Genomic DNA, 6,000 nt, shown 5'->3' on the forward strand with positions numbered 1-6,000 from the left:
GGTCACAGAGATCACATACTTCATACTTCACAAGGTAATACAATATCACAAAGCAAATGGAGGCAGGGCGAGATCACAGGACCACCGGATGAGGTGAAATTAAAATTGCTAATGAAGTTTCGGGCAGGCATTGTCATTGATAGCATCTTATCAGGAAACAGGGTTTGACAGCAGGTAACCTGTCTGACCACAATTTATTAGGTGGGAATTTTTGTCCACCTGATAAGCCTAGGAGCTCTGCAGAAGACCGCGCTTATTTCATCCCATCGGCTTCAACCATAAAAAACGGAAAGCCCTAAAAAGGGGCCTTCTATAGACCTACCTTCAGGGTGCATTCTCTTTCTCAGGGATGTTCCTTGCAGAAAAAAAGAATTCAGCGATATTTCTCCTATTTGCTTATGAAAGAGGTGGAATATAGCTCTGTTTCCGTCTGGCTCACCAGCGGCCAGTTCAAAGTTACCTCTCTTGTTCCCTGAACATCGCTGTTATCCTGTTCCTTTTTTAAGATGCCCAGATTTCATATTCAAACACACATGCTCTACAAACAAGTGGTGGAATTGGTACAATCACAGGGTGCTGAGGCGACATTCGCCCTCCTCAGCTTACAAAGAAGATGACGGGATTAAGAGATTAAAGTAAAGACAGGCATAGGAAATCACAAGGATATTCATTGGGGAAGTGATAAGTGTCCATGAAATCTTCACAATTTATGTTCAGAGATTACGGTAAAGACAGGTGTAAGAAATTATAAAAGTATTAATTTGGGGAACTAGTAAATGTCTATGAAATCTTCACAATTTGTTCTTCTGCCACGGCTTCAGCCAGTCCCTCCGTTTGGGGTCCCTGACTTCCCGAAACATCGTGTTATAATTTTACAAGACCCTCCAAAATTCCTTCCTACATTCAATTCCTTTCTTCTTTCTCCATTTGATAGCATTCATCCTATAGGTAACATCCTTATTACCACCTCAACATTTAAAAAATAACCAATGCAAAGTTTTCAAAACAGAATTATTTGTACTCCTCTATTTTAATAGTTTATACCTAGTTTTCTAATATAATAATAGAGAGATTTTGTGATTGCATGTGGCTGATGTCACTCTAACATTATGCAATACATTTCACTAAGGTGTTGGCTGTGAATACCACCACCCTTATCTCCCAGGATGGACCCTAATTTGCATAATTCATTCAGCACCATCTCAATACTCTGGTCACTGTAATTGCTGTGATGGTAACAGCTTAATGCTTGAAGAGACATTTCAGGTGACAGTATGAGGCGTAGTGATAATCAGGTTAAATTTGGAGTTTTTCTGAATGTAGGGCATGAAGGTGAGGAAACAAGGAGGCCATATTGTTTATAGTGCACAGAACAGTGTGGAAAAGAACAAGAAAACTGCAGCTCAAAACACTTTCAATTCAAGGGATGAGAGAAAAAAAAATGTTCGAGGGCATCTGAGGTCTCATGTCTATACACCAAACTTTCGACAGCTTGGAGTGTAGATATGAGACTTCAGACGCCCTAGAAATTTTGCTACCAAAAAGCAAGCTATCTTTAGGATTGAGTGAAGATACAACAGAAGGGAGAAGTACAGAAATCAGAAGAAATATAAACAAAAATATGATCAAAACATGCTTTCAAAGTAAACTTTTTCAAGATATGTTTAATGATATAAAGCAATACATTCCAGTATGGTTAAAATCAATTTGAGTTGAGTTTTAAGTCTTTTATAACTAATATTATCCTAAATGAAGCATGTACTTATGACATTGCATGGTTACTTCTTGTATGATTTTCTCTCTATTCAGTCAAGAGCTCCTGAGAGGAAAAGCCATTCCTTCATCCCATATCTATAAAATTTAGCATAGAGTCTGACTCATATAATCAATCAGTAAATATTTACTTAAAAATGAGTGGTAGTCATGGTCATATACATTTTAAAAAATAAACATCCATTTATTTTTGGTCAAATCAATATGCACATATGTTTGACTCTCATTATTTGTGGATTCCATGTGTATGAATTCACCTACTCACTGTTATTCTTAACCCCCAAGTCCATGCTCACTGACCTTTTGCAGTCATTCTCTCAGATAATGGAAACATGTGAGTGGCCAGATGTGTTCCTTCTATAAGGGTGGATGCTCTGCCTTCTTGTTTTACCTCTCACGCAGTGATGATAAGAGGATGGTAGGAGGCAGTGCATCCTAATTCAAGAAGCTTCACTCTGGAGTCAGTTGAAAGGCCACATAGAAATTTGTCATCTGGTAGTTGGGTAGTCTCAGTAAGTCACCTAACACTTCTGAATTTACTTTTCTCTTTTGTAAGATAAATAAATAGAAGCTATTAGAATTATCTGTTTTTATAATCTTTGTGATTTAAGATTATAATCTATGTGACAAACATGTGTACATATACACGTTTCTCCTAGAAGCAGTGTTTCAGTGTCTGCTAATTCAGAGTTTGTGGATGACTTTGTAAAACATTAGTGTTATGAAGAATAAAAAATTAACTGTATATGCAAAATCATACTTAAATAAATGCATGAATATATTTGTTTGGGTTAGGCTATAATAGGATATATTAGAATAAGTCATCTAGACAGAGTTTTGCAACTTGTGGCAATGACTGCAATAGCTGAACTTCAAGGTCCCTTTAATAAGGGAAGAGTAAACAGAGAAGTCATACTGGACATTAACTACATTTAAAGTTATGTGATTCCCTTTGCTTCAAACTTTATTGATAATACTTATAATGGCCAAACCTAATAGAAGAAGGAACAAGGGAATTTAGGAGAGTGTCTTGATATTTGTTAAACCTACACATTTGCAGCCACAATGTATATACTATTTGATTGTATAAATTATATTTTCCAAAATAAACAGGGCAAGTTCTTGCATAAAAATTCTAGGGAAATGTTCTAAAATTTAAATATGTAGTCAGATGATAATAATAATAATAATAATAATAATAATAATAATAATAATAATACAAACTCCTATTGGAGTTTGTAAATAATTAAAAAATAAAATAGAGAATTGGATAGCTCCCATAGTCAATGGCAGTAGTAGAGTCAGTTTTTTTAATCAATAACTTGAATAGCATTCTTTATAACTATAACTATGAGTTTCAAAATATTCATTATTGTTGTACATATGGTATCTGAAAAGCAAATAAAATAGGAAAAATGTATTTTGAAACATTATATTATCTCCATTTTATAATAATATGCCTAATTTGAATTTCTTTAATCTCCAGATACATTTTCAGTAAAATCACTTCTAAGTGTAAAGCAACAGTTTCAGTTCTTAGTATGCAACAACACTTTTAGTAAATGTGGAAACTCAGAATGTTGTGCACTTACTGTTTTTTTAAGATTAGCAATTTATCTTTTTTTTTTTTTTTTTTTTTGCAATTTAAAAGTATTGCACCTGAAAAGGTGTCTTGAAGTCAAAGTGAAATGTTTGAAAAAAATACAGCTTGAAGGGGAATTAGAATAGAGATCAAACAAAAATGATTAAGAATCTGAAATGATGTACCTTTTTTTTTTTTTAAGAATATTAAAGTTGTTCCTTTCAAAAAAGAAAGTACCAGGCCCAAATGGTTTCACTTGTGAATACTTCCAGGGATATAATTATGGAAGAAATGATGCAAATTCTCCAAAACTTTTTTAAGAAACTAGAAAGAGTAACAGAAAGAAAACTTCCTAACTTATTCTGTGATTCCAGAATTATCCTAATACCAAAACCATATCAATACATCACAAGAAAGAAAAACTGTAGAGAAATATCTTTCATGATCATACAGGTAAAAGCCTGCAACAAAATATTAGCAAATTAAATCCAACAATGCATACAAAAAAATTAAACACTGTGACTATGTGGGATTTATTCCAGGAATGAGGGGATGGTTCATTATTTGAAAATCTATCAGGATAATCCACCATATTACAGGCTACAGAAGAAAAATTATGTGAGTGTAACAAGTAATGCAGGAAGAAAAAGCATTAGAAAAATGCAACACCATTCATGATAAAAAAATCTCAGAAAAGTGGAGATGAGGAAAACTTTATCAACATGATAAAGAAAAGCTACAAAACAAATAAATAAACAAAATCAGCTAACATCATTGATATGGTTTGGCTCTGTATCCTCACCCAAATCTCACTTCGAATTGTAATAAACCCCACATGTCATGGGAGGAATCCAGTGGGAGATAATTGAATCATGGGGTCAGGATTTTCATGTGCTGTTCTCATGATAGTGAATAAGTCTCACAAGATCTGATGGTTTTAAAAAGGGCAGTTCCTCTGCACATGCCCTCTTGCCTGGCACCATGTAAAACATGCCTTTGCACCTCCTTCGCCTTCTGCCATTATGGTGAGTCTTCCCCAGCCATTTGAAACTGTGAGTCAATTAAACCTCTTTTCCTTTATAAATTACCCAGTCTTGGGTATGTCTTTATTAGCAGCATGAGAACAGACTAATACAGTCATATTTAATGGCTAGAAACTAGCCTTAATATTAGGAAGAAGGCAAGTACATTCACTCCCACCATGCATATTTAGCATAGTACTGGAAGTACTTACTAGTTGAGTATGACAGGAAAACGTAATAAAAGGTATACAGATTGGGAAGAAAGAAATAAAATTGCCTTTATTCAGCATGATTATCAATATAGAAAGTCCAACAAATCTACAAACACACACATGCACACACACTCTCATACGAATCTTCTGTAACTAAGTAGCAAGTATAGCATTAGGCAATTGGAAGTTAAAACAACAAGATATCAGTAAACATGAGTTAGGATGGATAAAAACTAAAAAAAAAAAAAAAAAAAAAAAATGTAAAAAAAAACTGTCAATACCAATTGCTGAAAAGAATGCATAGCAACTAGAACTCTCATCCTTTGCAATGAGAATAGCATTATTAATTTGAAAGGTAATTTGCCATTTTCTCAGTAAATTCAACATAGTATTACCATATAATCTAGCAATTACGCATCTAGGTTTTTAGCTGACTAATTTAAAAACTTATATCCACACACATACAAAAATGTTCACATAAGTATGTATAACAACGTTGTTTATAGTGGTAAAACTGAAAGCAACAAAGATACCCTTCAATATATGAATGAATAAACAAAACATGATACATGCATGAAATTGAATGCTGTTTAGTGATAAGAAATGAGCTATCAAGCCAAGAAATGACATGAATGAATATTAAGTGTGTATTTCTAAGTGGAAGAAGCCAGTCTAAAAAAGCTGCATACCAGCATTATTCCAGTTACACGACATTACTAAAAGGCAAAACTGTAGTGACAGTAAACATGTCAGTGGTTGCTAGGGGTTAAGGAGAAGGAAGGGCTGAATAGCTGAAGTACCAGGTATTTCTTTTTAGGGTAGTGAAATGATTCTCTATGATACCGCTGTGGTAGACACTTAATACTTGTCACTGCATTTGTGAAAATCCCTTGAACTTTACATCAGAAAGTGAAACTTAATGTATGCAATTTAAAAAAATTAGGAAGTTAGAATTTCCAGGATGGAATGCAGAATGTTACAAAACAAATCTAATTGTATTGCAAATGTATGAAATGACCTAACTGAAGGGAGTGGGGAAAAAGCGTCCACCTACTTAATTTTGGAAATAAATAGAATCTGTTAGACTAAAGAAAAAATAAAAATGAAACAAAAAACAAAAAATGACTTTACAAAAGCCCTGTACTCTAGTTAATAAAGTTGTTGCTCACATTGGTACTAGTTAAAAATATACATACCACTGTGCATGTATGCTATAGTTGAACAAAAAAGTAAATTGATGGTGGGTGGTAGAATCCAGTTTTCTAACTATTGGAGTCGCAAGTTATAGATACTCAAGGTAAGGAGGCTAGAATAAACCATTTAGTAGTGAATTAGTGTTGGAGATGTCAGCAAGAGACCACGTTTATCTTAACATAGTTATGAATTGTTTACATATAAATATTTAGAGATC

This window comes from Piliocolobus tephrosceles, chromosome 3 (assembly GCF_002776525.5).
Source record: "Piliocolobus tephrosceles isolate RC106 chromosome 3, ASM277652v3, whole genome shotgun sequence".
Taxonomy (NCBI): domain Eukaryota; kingdom Metazoa; phylum Chordata; class Mammalia; order Primates; family Cercopithecidae; genus Piliocolobus; species Piliocolobus tephrosceles.